At 44.0% G+C, this 15854-nt stretch overlaps 1 protein-coding gene across 8 annotated transcripts in view; it reads right to left on the bottom strand.

Moving 5' to 3' along the window:
* Positions 1-15585, bottom strand: part of ZMIZ1 (zinc finger MIZ-type containing 1) — a 338783-nt gene extending 323198 nt beyond the window's left edge. For 6 of the 8 annotated variants that reach the window (XM_041473787.1, XM_041473762.1, XM_041473777.1 and 3 more), the window contains exon 1: positions 15242-15585. The gene's annotated coding sequence lies outside the window, so the exon portion shown is untranslated. The remainder of the gene's footprint in view (positions 1-15241) is intronic. The other 2 variants (XM_041473834.1, XM_041473815.1) reach the window with 1 other exon arrangement.
* Between the last annotated feature and the right edge of the window lie 269 nt (positions 15586-15854).

Genomic DNA, 15854 nt, shown 5'->3' on the forward strand with positions numbered 1-15854 from the left:
GCCCCTTGCTTCCATGCCACCCTACCTTTCCTGATTCCCGTCAGCCTGTGTTAATGGCACACAGTCAGCACCACCTCCAGGACACAGTTTATCTTTGAGAGGCACAGATGAGACCCTTGCACACCCTCCACTCTGCTATTCCTGCTAGTACAGAGAAAGGGGGAAAAGGGAGGAATGTGGCCATGCCAGGGACACCACAGTCAAAGCCCTGTGTTGCTAGCACCAAAGCTTGCACATCCCCCAGCTTATCTTCCAAAAGTCACCATGCCACCAGCCAATGAATGGTACCCTTCAGCTAGCTCAGTATTAAATCAGGTGAGGCTGGTAAGTGGTATTCAGTTCAATGGGACTTAGAGGAAAAAAAATGCACATGAAGGTGTCTGAACACATGTACCTAAGTATAAAAACTCAGAAAAATAGCTTCTCTTGTACACTCATCAATGTCAGAAGAATATTCTATAAAAGAAAAAAAGAGTTTCTAGAAAACCAGGTTGTTGCACTGAAACTGTTCTGAGGTGTATGAAAATAGTCTTCTTTTTGGGGGGGAAACTGCAAGGTGCCTGGACATTGAGAATAGTGTCATAGCCTGAAGCCTGTTGAGCTGAGCTCAAAGGGAGGCCCTGGCCCTCCATCTGCTTAGTTGGGGTGTTCCTAATGTTCCTTTCATTGATGCAGAAACCAGGCAGTCATGGACAGTGGTATCAATTGCAGCTAAGTCAGCTGAAAATTAACCTTAACAAGAAAACAAACAAAGAAACAACAAAACCAGCCACAATGAAAACATTCCAAACCCACAAAAGTCTTCTCTCAATCCAGTGATCAAATCCTGCTGCCCAGTGGGAGAGAGGGGTGGGGTGTAAACTGGGACACAATTATCTCATGTTTATATGATTCTATTCAAAGGACCATTTCTAATGAACACTTCATTTGTATGATTTATGTAAACAGTTTCAAGCACAACAGAAAGACAACTACATTCTAACCATAAGCACAGCACAGCAAAACTTAAGAAATCCTTGCAGATACTCAAGTTCCCCTGTCACAGTGGGGACAGGACAGCACCGCGGTCACACCTGCAGCAGCACTGGGGCAGTGCTGGTTAGGGCTCCTGGTATTCACCAGGATGTGTGCTGCATGCCAGAGCTGTGCTCCCCAACACCAGGGGAGCCTCACACCCGAGCCAGACAGCCAGCACCACAGCTGGGGCTGCCCTGCCCACACTGCAGTCCCAACACGCTCGCGTGTCAGCAACTTCTCCCATCATGGACAACAAACTGACAGCACAGGAACTCCAAAGGGCTGTCTAGCAAGACTGCATACTAAAGCTATGAATGTCTGCCAGCTGCAGCACCTTTCTGGAGCAGGGCACTGGTGTCACATTCACTTGTCTAAGCAAAGTGGCAGTAACTTCTGGTCATCAAAACTTCTAAGCCATTAATTTATCAAGATTAAAGTCTATTAACCAGAACCCAAGAGATTAAGGTTGAATTACGTATAAAAAAAGATTTGAACATTTTAAAACATATTCTGACATGTTATGCTTTTAGCAATAATTACATTATAAGACATGTGTTTGACACTTATTTTCTAGTGTTCAAAAAATATTTCAGTTGCTAGCTCTTTGCCATCTGTTTCCCATCATTATTTCATTAAAATAGTTTTCATCTCCCTTATAGTAGAAGAGCAAGACTGCTTTCTATGTGACTGGATTATCACCTCCCTTACTTAAACAGCATCATTCCAGTATTTTTTTTCTTTTTTTTTTTTTTATTTTTTTTGAAGAGGCATATGTCTTAACTCCAAATTCCACCCGGTGAGGGCTAACAAAGCAAGCTTGTTAAAACCATCCAAATACATCTCCTTCTCTCCAGCCGTCATGAACACTTCTCCAAAGTCTCTGAGGAAACTAAATCAAATAACTCATCTGCTGCAATAAACATGGGGATTTTCCTCCCTGAAAGGGAAAACTCACACTTGAATACACCTTGGATGAAAACCAAGGTCCAATGTACAATATGTACCTTACACCACACAAAACACCATTCCCAGGCAAGATACTAGAGCTCAACAGCTTACACTGCTGTGAGTACCTGTGCAGGGGCAAAGTTGCCATACAAGGAAGAGGTGGTTTCTGAGCAGTTATCAGGAGCAAGTGCAATAATTCTTACCTGGAAAATGCTGTTTGCAGCTGCTCACCGATTTGTCAGCACACACGCTGCTCTCACCTCATGATTTATGATGCTCTCTCCAGCACTGAGACTTCTATTACTGTCCTCGTTTATTGCCTGCAGCTGTCATTCTCACCAACAATTCTACAGTTGTTTGTAGGTGAGGTATCAAAGGTATTTAGTGTGCACCTAGGGACGTAATTTTAATCAAACCTACTCACAGGCAGTATTTAAATGTTAGAACAACTGCACAGAGTGCAGCAATTAATATGAACTTGACCAACCAAAATTATGACAGCCAGAAACATTTACTTATAAATGCCTCAAAAGGATGGATGTCCAACAGGCCTGTGAACACCTGCTGATTTGTAAATGAAGATAAAAATAGTACCCATAGATCACAAAGCCTTCCGACAGGTATTTGAATGCACAATAAATATTAACACAAGTTCAGCAATTTCACTTTCCATGGCCAAAATGTTGCTAAGGCAGTAAATGCAGCTACATCTTTCTCGCCACTTATTTTTCTAAGCCAGCTCTTCCCCCCTTAAACTAGTTGGGTTTTCCAGCATCTCCTCAAAAGCTGCTGAATCTGCCCAGTTTAGAATAATGACAGTGGAAGGGGAAAAAATTTTACATCCAAAAATTTCACTTTTAGAGATCTCAGCATTTTCTAGACATGAGAATTTTGCAGATCAGGAGTTCTGACCCACTGCAGTCCTTACTTAACCTTTCTGGAAGCCACAAGTTGCTCAATGATTTGAAAAACAGGCAAGCAGTGTTGCTAAGTAGTGCAAGCAATTGCACTACCCGGTTTTGAGAAAGGGTGGCAAACACCCTCCGTGGGTGAATTGGAACTACCAGGTCCTAACATGGCATGGAAATGCAGCAAAAAGTGAGAAACAAGTCCTGGACCTAACCCTAATAGTACTTTCATGTGTACTCTAAAGCTCCAACTCCTTAAGTGAACCAATTATAACCGTGTCTCTGTCCATTTAATTGAGTTTCCAGTGTTTGTGAGCCAAGACAAAACCTGAAAATATGGACCCTAAACCAACGGGTACCAAAAGCAGATTTTGCAAAAGAATTCAAGTTTATTATTACATAAAATTATGTGATATGCCTGGATTCTAATGGCTGAATATTTTAAGGCTGGCAATCTTAAATTAGTGTAATCATTAGTTTAAGCACCAAAATCCATTTCCTGTATTGAAAGTTCTTTTATTCAAGATTATCCACACTACATAACTTGAAAATGGCACTAAAGGCAAAAAGAATTGTGAATTTACAACCAAAAGGTAGCCTGAAGGCCATCACTGTCACAGCCAAGCTTGATTTATAGCTGAACAGATAGTATCAAAATATAAACTACAAATTAAACACAACTCTAAAGCAAAAAAAAAATTATGGTTTTACACTATGGTGATAAACTACCAAAGAAGCTCTGGTGTTTGTAAGTTAATACAAACAATACAAACAATACTTATTAATACTTGCAATATATGCAGATATTGATGGATCCTATTACATCCCCCTGCTCCAGTCCCCTCAGCCAAGATGATGGGGTCACATTGAGAGCTGTGCAGAAGATGCACCCACTAACTGTGAGCCCACATTAAACCTCGAGTGGGTGTGCAACAGTCTCCTTTTAGGTTAAGGAACAAAATCTCCTTGTAGAAAAGAACACTAATTGTAGCAAATTTCAGAGTTCAGGAATCTTTGAGTTATTTAAATCCACAATATACCATTTGTTTCCCATAACATTTATTAGGAAAACACATCAGAATTGGTCATATATGCCTCATTAGGAATAAAAAAACCACAACGAAAAAGCTGAATTTACCTAGATTTTTAAACTTATGGCAGCCGAGAGGTCATTTAAACTGTAATTGTTCTTAGATTCAAACCCAGATACACATTCTATCTTCAGATGGTGTCTCTAGGATCTGATCACTCAAGCATGTGTATGATTCTTCACTGACAAACCACCTGACTCCTCTACTTGTGCAACTTGCATTACTCATATGAAATCCTTGGCAGAGGCAGACCAACATATGTTAATTACTGGGCTGCATTATAATAGGTCTGACATCTTGTTTCTCATCCAGGGTTTAAAATAAAAGGAAACAACAGTCTCTTTCAATACAAAAGTACATATTTTTGCAGCTCAGGCTAAAAATATTCTACGTTAAAAACACAAATAGATCAACTGCCAAAGAATCCCTGCCTCTTCAGTGTTCCTTTGGAGGGTTTAGCCTTATTAAACAATGAAGGAAAGCAAAGAGAGGTTGGTGTATACGTGTTCACCTTTTATTTACTACAAAATATTCATAAATTGGGTGCAACCGGTAAAATGGGAGCTTGACTCACCAATATTTCATTTCTTGTATTAAAAGTTTTTCAGATAACGTTGGCTGCCAGTTTCTTCAGCAAAGTAAGGTACAAATTCATGAACACTGAAGATGAGCATGACTACAACAAATATATACTTTAAAATACATTTTTACTTTTCATACGGCAGGAGTTATGTACTATTTCTTTATTTTATGATTTAATATGCTGGGATATTGCTAAGACAAGATGTTGGCAACATTACAAGTATTTTTGATTTACATTTCTCTTTATTGAGAAAAAGATACTGAGGGCCACAGCTGCAATTTCAGAAAAAGGAGTAAGACTCCACACCGACATACTGTTTCTTCTTGGGTGACCAAATTAAATTTTTTAAATCTGAATTTCGAATTGTGTGTCACCATAAAACTGCTAGAAACATATGAAGTTTCCCTTAAATTTTCAAAACACTAATATTCCAAAATTAGGCACTGGTATCAGATTTTCTTTCACAAAAAGTGTTGCAAAAAAGTTTACGCATTGAATGATTTATGCAAGCACACAGGATGCAAAACCTTTAAGAATACACTGAAAACGCTGTCTCAGAAGTTTGGGTTTTTTTTCCCAAAGTGATTAAACAATGTATCACACAGCCATGACCAGGAAGCTGCTGGGCATCCATCGTCCCGTCCTTGCCCACCCCAGACTCCCTGCCCTGGGTGCTGCGCCGAGGCAGAGCCGGTCCCGCTCCGAAGGCAGAGCGCCAGCCAAGAAGCTGCAGCCAGGAGCAGACAGATGGTGGCCAATAAGGAAACCATCACAGCGTCTTAGTCACCATGGCACAGCCTGGGCACCACACAATAGCAGCCTGCCTGTCATCGACTTTATCCTCCCTTCAGCTCGTTAATGTGTTTACCTGCATATGCCTGGTGCTCCCAGCTCTGGGCACGCAGACACCCAGCTGGAGCTGTCCTGGGTGAACCACTCCAGTGGCACGGCACTTACAAGAACCCATCACAGCCTATCAGAGAGCTAAAGGCAAATATCCAAAGGTTACAAAACACTGCCTTAAATGCAGCATACCAACCACCACTCTGGGGGAGCAGCTATGCTCTAGGGTAGCTAAGAGGAAACACGCCAAAGTCTTAAAAATAGATGTTCCAAGTACCAATTATTTAACAAAAGAAACATTAACAGATGAATCCTAAATTTTCAGCATTTTTTGTATTTATTTGGGGATAAAACAACCTTACTTAAGGATAAGAGAAGCAGCACAATCCTGAATTTAAGGCACTCACTTGTTTCCCCCCAGCCAGTTGCTCAGAGCTCCACTCTGAACCGCCCAGCAGCAGCCACCGCTGCCACCTCAACTCTGTCCCTGCAGACCCTACACCTCTCAGATGCTTTTCAACGGGTTCCTTCACAAAACAACAATCTGCCATGAATACAGGTAGAATAAAAATTATTGCAATAATTTTCAGAACCTGTTTTAATCAAAAAAGCTCTGAAGCGCTAACCACCCACAGCACTGCTCTTTGCAGAAAGAACCACTGCCTCACCCAAGCCTGAGCAGCACCAAGCACCATCTGCTCTGTGCCCCAGGGGGCCCTTCCACTCTCCCAACCTGCACAGCTCCAGCCACTGCCACCGGCAGTGGAATCCAGCAGCTCTGCTCTCCCTGCTGCACAGACTTCGAGGGCACAGCAATTTCATGTGGATGTTTTAAAATATTTATCTTCTGTCCTGTTGCTGATTCCTTCTGAAGCATAAGCCATCTCTGAATGGCCATCCCTTTATGCATAACTCATACCCAAGGATCACTCGGAACGCAAGGACTGGTCTCCAAAGGAAGCATTTACAATGCTCACACAAGTCCAAGTATGGCATCTTTCATATCTAAACTGTACCTTTGCTAAACACCAGGTTCAAGTATTCGTTATTAACAAACACTGCAAAGGTTCCCCGGAATTCCTTCTGTACTCTGTCTCTTGCTGGTCACCAACAGCTGGTGTTTTACTTGTCCTCTGCTACAGAATAACACAAGGCCAAATGAAACTGACTCCTGAGTTACACATAAACAAGCAAGTGCCCGCTGCAGAGGTGGGACTTTGTTTAGCGCAGTTTGAAGCCCTCCTGGGTATCCAGCTTCCCACACAACTCCTGTCTGCCTGCTCCACAGAGCCTGGAGCAGCAGGACCACAGAGCCCCCCGGTTTCTCCTTCCTTCCAGTGCCACCCCAAAGCAGCAGGGACTGGGGAGCGAAAGCCAGGGCTGAGCAGTGCTGAGCGTGCCCTTCCTCTGCAAGGGCTCCCCACAGCCACACGAACTGCTGTGGCAGAAGCAGGATCAGAGCCAGCCATGCGGCCTGAGCAAAGCAGAGGGCAAATGACTGAGAAAAGACACAGCACCCACACGCTCAAAAAGCTGCCAAAAAGCTGCAGGAAGAAGATGGGAGCCCAAGTGTTTTAACTTGCAAGGCTGATTTAACGAAGTATGAGAGGGCTCTGCTAGTGACCCAAAATAACTTCTCCTTACATAATACTGTTATGATTTTAATGTGAGAGATGTCAGAGTATTACAGTGCCAAAAGCCAAAGCTACGCATTCATTTGGAAAGCTAGTAGGCGCCCATCTCTAATGGTATCTAACTCCAGCTGGACTGCAACCCAATACTTTTTAAAACAATGATGTAGATTTTTGGAGAAATCTCACACTTGAGAGAACAAGCAAAGACTCAAGTACAGTTCCTGTAACAAACATCTAAAAGCAGGACCAACAGCTGCATTAAGTCTCACCAGGTGAGACACATCAGAGTGGATATCTCAGAATCAAAAAGGGACTTGTGAATGGGATCAATTTGAACACTAGTTTGTAGACAAACAGCCTTGACAGCGCAACACACATTGAATTCACCTTTTCAGTCACAGAACTATCATTCACATCTGCACATAAGTGCCCACTGCAACTCAGCACCTTGATTTTCTGTGAAACAGAAAGGTAAGGTTTTGTGGTTTTGTAAAGCACCTAAAGCACGGTGAGCTGAGTGTGCAGATAGTCAGATCACAAAAGCATGTACAGGATGACAGTTCACTGGCCTGACATCCTTTAGAACAAGAATTCCAGTTAAAAAAAAGGAAGTTTAATTAAATATAAAGTGAATCAACCTGTGCTAAGTGGAGAAGAGAAGCTTTACTTGAAAAGGCTTGGGGAAAGCCTCGGGTTGCTATAAGGGAGACCTAAGCATAAGCTGTATAACAGCTGTAACAAAGTTAACTTCTGTGATCTCACTGCTGGGAAAAGAGTTATAAGCATTAAACAAACACAGAATTTACAAGGACACTAAGAGACTGGGTAGACTGCCTGACAACCATATCATTCTTCTTTTCCCCTGCAAACCTGCGGGATAATAAACTCTCCTCTCTTTCATCTATGGGTAGATGCATAAACAAACTGCTTTTCCAAGAATTCAGTGTCAACTAAGTCTCTAAAAGTGCTTTTTAAAGCATTTTCTTGCCCTTTTATTTTTTTAGCTGGAGGTAGGGTTGGCACAGCTTGGCAGGACAGGGGAGATAATCAAATGGCTTTTCCATTCTCCGAAAAATATAAAATAGTTTTAAACTGAAGTGTAACAGTGCTTATTGTCAAAATAGTTTAGCTGCAGGAACCTGTATTTTGCAATGTATTTTAAGTAAATGCATTCCCTAAGAAAATTTTCATGTTTATAAGGCTTCTTTTTGTCCTTTACAATAGCCAAGATCTTAGAGACGTGCAGTACTAAGGAAAACTCAGGTTTATGTGAAAGCATAAGGTAGTGATACGTAAGGTATTTCTTATTTTCACACTATCTATGGAGGAATCCCGCCTTCGGGCTGCACAAACAGAAGTGCTGCTCAAACTGGGCACAGACACAGCGGGACAGCAGCTGATGAGTTTCTCTCATTTCCTCAAGGAAGTGGCTGTAGTTGGAGGGGTGGAGGTCTTACAACTCGGGGCTCAAGCCTCTCCTCCCTGTGAGTCAACTCTCCTGTGGTGGATTTTTTCCCCTCACGCATCACACTCTCACACCTCTAAAATAACCAAGAGCAGATGGTAACCTTTGAGCTGGAGAATGCCCACCTAGCAGGCTGCTGGACAACAGTCATGTCCAAGAGAAGAGCACAGGGGAAGGGTCTGAGTTTCACACAAAATCAAAGTCATAAAAACACCTTACAAGCTTACAATGATTTCTGCTTTTGGTGAGGTAGACTCCGAAACCCCCTTTGTCAGTATGAGACCAGACAATTTCCAGGGAAGTTCCTGGAAATCTTCTCAAGTCCCATCTCAAACCTTTTCAAGCACCAACTTCCCTGCAGTGTCAGCCTCGGCACTGTCCTGCACTTCTCCCTCACCCCACGGTGCCCTTATTTACACAATAAACCAGTATTAGATCACCTCATCTGTTTTCAGAAAGGGTGTTCAAAAACACAAGAAGAGAAACCTGCACGGCAGAATTTACAGATGGAGATACAGAGGTGTGTATTTCAGAGCAGCCTGAAAGACTCCACTGTTCTCAGAGGGAATCAGGAATGTAGCCAAGAAACAAGCAGATACACATCAAGGGAACTGTTTTTGCTACTAAATGGCCAATTGAAGCCCCTACTATTCTGTCATATATCTATGTCACTGCAGTCCCAATAAATAATGCTTTCTGATTAGTTATGAGACTATCTAGAAATCTCTAAGACAGATACCGTTCACTGTGCCAGCCAGTCAGTCATCGGAGCCCTGAAGTCTCAAAGGAATGAAAAACTACTACATGATTCCAAAAGACAACACAAACTTGTTGTCAAGGTATTGCTTTTTCTCTTACTCCTCAAACATGTTTCTACCTAATCAGCAAAGATGACAAATGGCATTTCACAGCACAAAGAGCTGCCATACGAATGAGGTAGTTTCCCCACATTTGTGCATTAGATCAAGTCCGTATTCTCTAGTTAATGCTATCTGGACCAAGTTGACTACCAAACTAAATCACCAGAAGAATTTACCGGTTACCAGGTAAAGAGTTGAGAACAAATAAGATTTGAAGAAAACCCAAATAAAGACAACCATCTCCATACCAGTTTTGTGTGACATTATCAGATGCTTCACTTTTGTGGCTTTCATTCTCGTGCTATCTTTGACAACACATATGTATTATCTATATGTTAGAGTTGCTCTCCTTTCTGAAGTCAGGCCCACAGCAGTGCTGCTTTTCCCTGGAAATAAAAAGGCTTACAGCAACCACAGTCCCTCTGTGCCCACAGCCAATACTGACTACCAAAAGACTGGCATACAGCCCTACAGGAAGAGGATAACACAGCTGATTATGGATCAGGCACCTGGACTGTCACCTGGGTAGGTTTCACAGGTCTAAAGGAGGATGTCTTAGCATGAGGACATGAGTTATAAATCAGGTTTTCACCATCCACTGTCATAAGCCAGGACAAACAAGAAAACATAAAATTAATAAGAAACCTCTTATATAGACTAACAACGAGCAGTAGAGGTAATACAAACTCGCACTTTTATGAAATTTGCACAGGTTTGTAGCACTGTGCATATAAATGGCGTTTTGAGCAATTTCTTTTTCTCCCTCCCACTGCCTGATATTGAGCCAGGAGCCTTTCAGCTTCACTTCGGGAATCAAGTCAAAGCTGGTCTGCAGAGTCCAAACAAACCCAGGATCACCAACCAGAGGATATGCTTCCCACATTTATGTTAATGGAATGTTACTGTGATAGGCTGTATGTCACTACCCCAATATTAGTACACTAGACAAAATACAAACCAGCTTGATCTATAGAATTATCCATGTAAAGGACAGAAATCCCTTTTCAAGCTTAGATACTTTCACTAGATACTAAAACTTATTTTAAAATGCATCAACCACCACAAATTGGAAAGGATTTCTTGGATGTTAGACCATTCACTAAAGGAGTAAAAATTACTTCCTCTGTCCTCTGCTACAGAACTAAAATGTATAAGCAACTGAAGGAAACTACAGGTGTTCCAGAATGAATGATCACCTATGTGAGCTTCAGAAGGGCAAGTTCTTTTAAAGAATGAGTCATTCCCTGTGGAGTAACTTAATTTCTATTGACGCTTACAGAAGAAATTAGGTTGAAAGTGATTTTGTCTGTCTAAGAACAACTTTGCTTTTTTTACTGGATACCTAATACCCATAGAAATTTGCCCTGCTCCATAAAGGGAAGGGCAGAGCACTGTACTGAAGCCAGGAAACTTCATCTTTGCAGGCAATGTAGACTTCAGTGTATCTTAAATTATTAGAACCAAAAATAACATGTAACAAGTGTAAGGCCATCTCCTACTCTCATAATACACTACTGCCTCCAACAGTCTAGCTGTGGAGATCCATTACAACTCATTGCCTGGACATTTCCCTAGCAGCCTATATTCTCTTTAAAATATTCTAACATTAGCCCAGCTGAATGTTAATGATCACGTGAAACCCAATGGAAGTGAAGAATTGAAAATTGCTACGTAAGAATTTTCTGCTTTATAGTAAGAAGTGGGGAGGAGGAAATCAATACAGCAAAACAACCTTTTAAGCCAAAGACACCATTTTAAAGCTGAAATTATTTCTAATACCACTGACAGCCTCAACTTGTCATCAGCAGGAAGGCTTACATACACTTGGAGTGAAGATGTGAATTGAGTGTAAGGAAAACATACAATATCAGAGCAGGAGGTCTGTCTGGTGGTTCTATATTGATGTTTTGCTTACTGTGTTTTCCCATAAAACACACCTAAATGGATAAAGAGGGCTTGTGCTGCTTGTCCTACAACAGGCAGTTGACAGGAACAAACATAAACCAACATAAACTCTTCAGCAATATTCTCACCACTTTGCTGCAATACAGGATAGAATTTCACAAAAATTGGTCTAACTAGGAGTGAACAAATTAGCCAATTGCATAGTGGTCAAATTTGCTACCACAGGCATTAACTGCAGTCCTACTTATTTATGAGAAACAGGCTTCCCAGGTAAAGCCATAACAACCCAAGCTCACGCCTCCTGCAGCATTTGATCACCCACGTTGTTAGAGCAGCACAGCAGGCACCACGAGTTCCTGGCCAGCCACTACCTCCATTTCTCATAGTCACATTATCTTCTGTGTGACTGGAAAAAGGCTGGATCCCTGTTGTTCTGAAACCTATCAACAACATTGGGGAAGGCAAAAGGAATTCCAGCTCTTTTTCCTTTCCCAGATCTATTTTTCTTCCTTTTCAGGAGAGAAACCAGGCTTTCCAAGCTGCTAGTACAAACATTAAATTGCTAAAAACCTGCCAACATTGTCTCCAGCTATAGTATCAGTGATGTAACTTCCATCCATGAGGGTTTGGGGTGCTGCTTTGGCTCTGCTTTTGCTTTTTTTTTTTTTTCCCCCCCCCAACAGAAAACCTTTGGAGTCCATAAAAGTGGAAGAGATTTGGGGCAAAGGGCAAGCAACTCCCAAGAAAAGTTATGAATGGAACTATGCTACAGAGAGCCTTGCCTTTCCACTTCTTGTACAGGAGAAATCATTCAGATGTTGCAAAAACTGATCCACTATCTTTTGTGGGTTTCTTAAAATAATCCAAAAACAGAATTGTACACCATAGTAAGATCGCAGATTTATTTCATCCCAGAGAGCACAAAACATTCTCTGTACATATACACAGCAACTCCTTTCCTGAAACAAAGTTTTCATTGATCCTTTGCCACACACTCAATTATTGTTTCTAATCATGATCGTTTATTTAAGGTATTGTGAACTGTAAACAATGCAAAGAATGCAAAATAAAAGCATCTGTCCATGTTGACATGAATGTAATTGGCAGGTTAGATACCTATATCAACTGGTCCCAAAGGCATTCTTCTTAAATTCAGAAAGCCCAAAGTAAATTTAAATTACAATTTACAGAATAATCTTGAAATCAGCCACTTTTCAAGGTTCTTGTATAGATAAAACTGTCAATTCAATCCCAGGAAATACTTCATTATTTTAAAATATAATCCTAAAGACTTTTTTTTTTTAAATCTTCTTTCTATTTTTTAATGCAGTGGATTATGCAAAATTCCTGGTCCTCCTTGCAACCATGGGGGAAAATAATCTTCCTCTCATAATGTAGCAATTATAGATACATATGTAAAAAGAGCAGAAATCAAGGCACTTTGAAACAACACTCAAAAAGATTAAGTAAATACTTGACTATGGGATATTTAGGGGATTTCAAGTCAGGTTTTCCACAGCCTCAGTGCAAAAATAAGCGACCTTTTCCTCCTCCTCTTCCCCACCCCAAACTCTGAGGAAAACGGCCACCAAATGCACTCAGCTAGCCTGAAAGTCACACGTGCTCCATTGCAGATCTTGCTTTCAATGTCTCTTTTGTTTGATGGCTGGTGTTTCAACATCCTCAGCTTGGAACAGAGAAAGGTCAGAGCGAGTCTTCTGGCATTCACAAACCTGCACCAGGCCCCGCCAAGAGAAGATTGATGCCATAGTACATTTTCCCCAGTCAAGAGAAGGAAGTGGAGCTCTGAATCCACGACAAACTATGTTCGTCAGAGGGATTTGTTTCCCAAAGGTGTTTAGCTTTGCTACATTCCTTTGTGAAACTTTTCTGCTGGCGCTAGTAATGTTTTTGAGTTATTCACTGTGCCATGTTACTGCCTCAGTATCGTAACCTGAACAGGGTCCCACCAGCAAGTCATTTAGCCATACATTCCAGCATACAGCCTTTTTAAAAAATTCCCCTCCAGATTTTGCTTCACCTCTACATTATCCCCATTGCCCTCCCACCTGCTGCCCTCGCCTTTCCTCCCTTATGTGGGGAGGAGAGGCTGCACCATTAAACTTCCAGTGTGCAAGGCCAAGGTCCCTTCCACAGCTAGAGAGAAGCTGTTGCTAAAGATTCCTTAAAAGCTTTGGCACTTCACGGCAGTTGGAACTACTCAACCAGAGCTGGGAGCCAAAGCTTTGCCACAGCATTGATGGGCTTTTGCCCTTTTAAATTTTATAAGCCTGTCGCCTTTCTGATGCGCGCAGTTTTATTCACAGTCCTAAATGGCCATTTCATATTTAAAAGAAAGCTTGCATAGGTAGCACCCTAAAACTACCCCAGGTCATTCATCACCCCAGCACTCCTACTGTCTCTTAGGAAACCTTTGATAGAGCATTTGTTCAGGCTGCCAAGTTAAATCCTCTTCTCTCGTGTCAATGCATTGAAAAAAGCAGTCAGAACACCAGCTTCACTCAGGCCTGCTGAAGTAAATGGAGAAAACCAATTCCTCTGGCACTACAGAGCCATTAAGCCGTTTGCAGATTATTAACTGAAGCACAAAAATACACACGGCGCACAATCGGACGACAGAGCAGAGCTATGCCTTGAGTTTGCTTCGGTCCCGATAAACTGACGATACAGCCGCAATTTGCACCAAGTCATGCAGCTGCCGGGCTGATGAGCGGGACCCCGGCAACCCCAGACAAAAGCGGCGATGCGGGGGTCCCGCTGCCACGGCCGGGCAGGTTCCACCTTTAGCAAAGACGGTGGTGGGGGCTGCACTCGAAGGGGCACCCCCGAGGCGCCGCCCCGCGTCTCTCATCGCAGCCTCCGAGGCGGCACCGAAATTAAACTTTGCACGTGCAAAACAAAGTTTACAGTCTAAAACCCCGATTATAGTAACAACTTCCTCCCCCTGTCTCAGGCTGCCGTACTCCTTCCCCGCTACCGCGCCAGCCCAGAATGCTATCCCGAGCCCGGCGGGGGGGTGTGGGGGATAAGAGCGTGGCTGGATGGCTCCTATTTTTATGTTTACATTCCTGAAGTGTCTTTTAACTGGCTGCCATTCTCCCTCTCCCCGCGAGCAGCTCCGCCGGCCGCCCCTGGAAGCGCTTCCCCCGCTCCCCTCGCACAAAGGCGGGCGAGCTCCGGCCGGGTCGGGCACCCCCGGCCCTCTGCCCCCGCGCCCCCTCCCCTCCGCCCGGCGGCTTCCTGGACAGATGCACGGGGGGAGGGAGGGGAAGAGGGACCGAGGGGGGCTGCTCCTTCCTCCTGCCTGGCGAGAGAGGCCCAGGTCCCAACTGGCTCTCAAAACCCAGACGCAAGGAATTTACACCCAGGCAAGCTTCCCGGAGCCCCAAGAACAGGCGCAGGCTTCCCCGCGCGTCTCCCGAGCCCCACACGGGCGGCCGGGCACGCACACACAGCCGGCCGGGCACGCACGCCCCGAGCCGCAGCCCCGGCCCCGCTGCGGGGCTCCTGCCCGCCCCGACGGAGCTCGCCCCGGCCGGGGGCAGCCGCCGCCCCGGTCCCCGCAGCCCCCTTTGTGCTTGCGGCGGCTCCGACGCCCGCCCGCCTCCCGCCGCGGCTGCTCCAAGTTCGCCCCGGGCCGGGTCCCTCCGCGACCCCGCGGCCGGCCCGGGAAGGGCATTGCCCGGCTGGAGCCGCTTCCCCGCCCGGGCCCGGCTCCGCGGCTGCTCGCTCGCCCTCGCCCCGCGCCCTCGGCGGGGACAGTCTGCCCCTTTAAGAAGTCTCCACACATTTTTTCCCCTTGCAGAATAAATATGTTGTTGTTTTCTTTTTCTTTTTTTTCTCCTCCCTGTACACCTTTTTCCCCAGCGTGGCCGCTCCATTGTTTCTGCTCCGCCGAGACGCAACCCCTGCCCGGCCGCGAACGGGGAGGTGCGAGCAGGGAGCGCAAATAGACGCGAAACTTACCTACGGATTGCAAAGCAGCCTTGCAGCAGCAAAATAATAAGGAAGAAGGCAGGCAAAATCCTCTTTCCCAACTGATTTGCAGCTCTACTCGGGTATTTTTAAATATATAATTTTGTTTATTCCCCTCCTTTCTTCCTTCTCCCCCTGCTTTCTTTTTTCTTCCTTCCCCCCCCCCCCCCCTTTTTTTTTTTCCCCCTTGCCCACAGACAGTGAAAAGGAGCTCAATGTTAGTGGGTGAGTAAGTGAATCAACTAGCAGAGAGCACAGCAAGTTGAAGTGTCAAATTACATTGGCTATTCTATTACCAAAGGGCCATGCTTTGTGGCTGCTGGCAAAATCTGTCCCAGATTCCTATCTGAAAGGGAGCTGCCTCCTACAGGGATGTTCTTCCCTTCGCCCTCTCCCTTCCCCTCTCCCCCCGCAAAACACACACCCCCCCCCCAAATCACACCAAGTTAAAAATCTTAGATACGAGTTAAAATACAAATATTGTCTTACAGTGTCTTTTAAGGCGGGGATTCTCGTTTTAGTCCTCCTGAATACCAAGCACTCGGAAACCCTTCCACTCTGGAAACTGAAAGCTGGAGAATATGTATACTCCCTTCGGTGTTTT

Source organism: Pyrgilauda ruficollis, unplaced genomic scaffold, assembly GCF_017590135.1.
Source record: "Pyrgilauda ruficollis isolate IOZ18807 unplaced genomic scaffold, ASM1759013v1 scaffold11, whole genome shotgun sequence".
Classification (NCBI taxonomy): domain Eukaryota; kingdom Metazoa; phylum Chordata; class Aves; order Passeriformes; family Passeridae; genus Pyrgilauda; species Pyrgilauda ruficollis.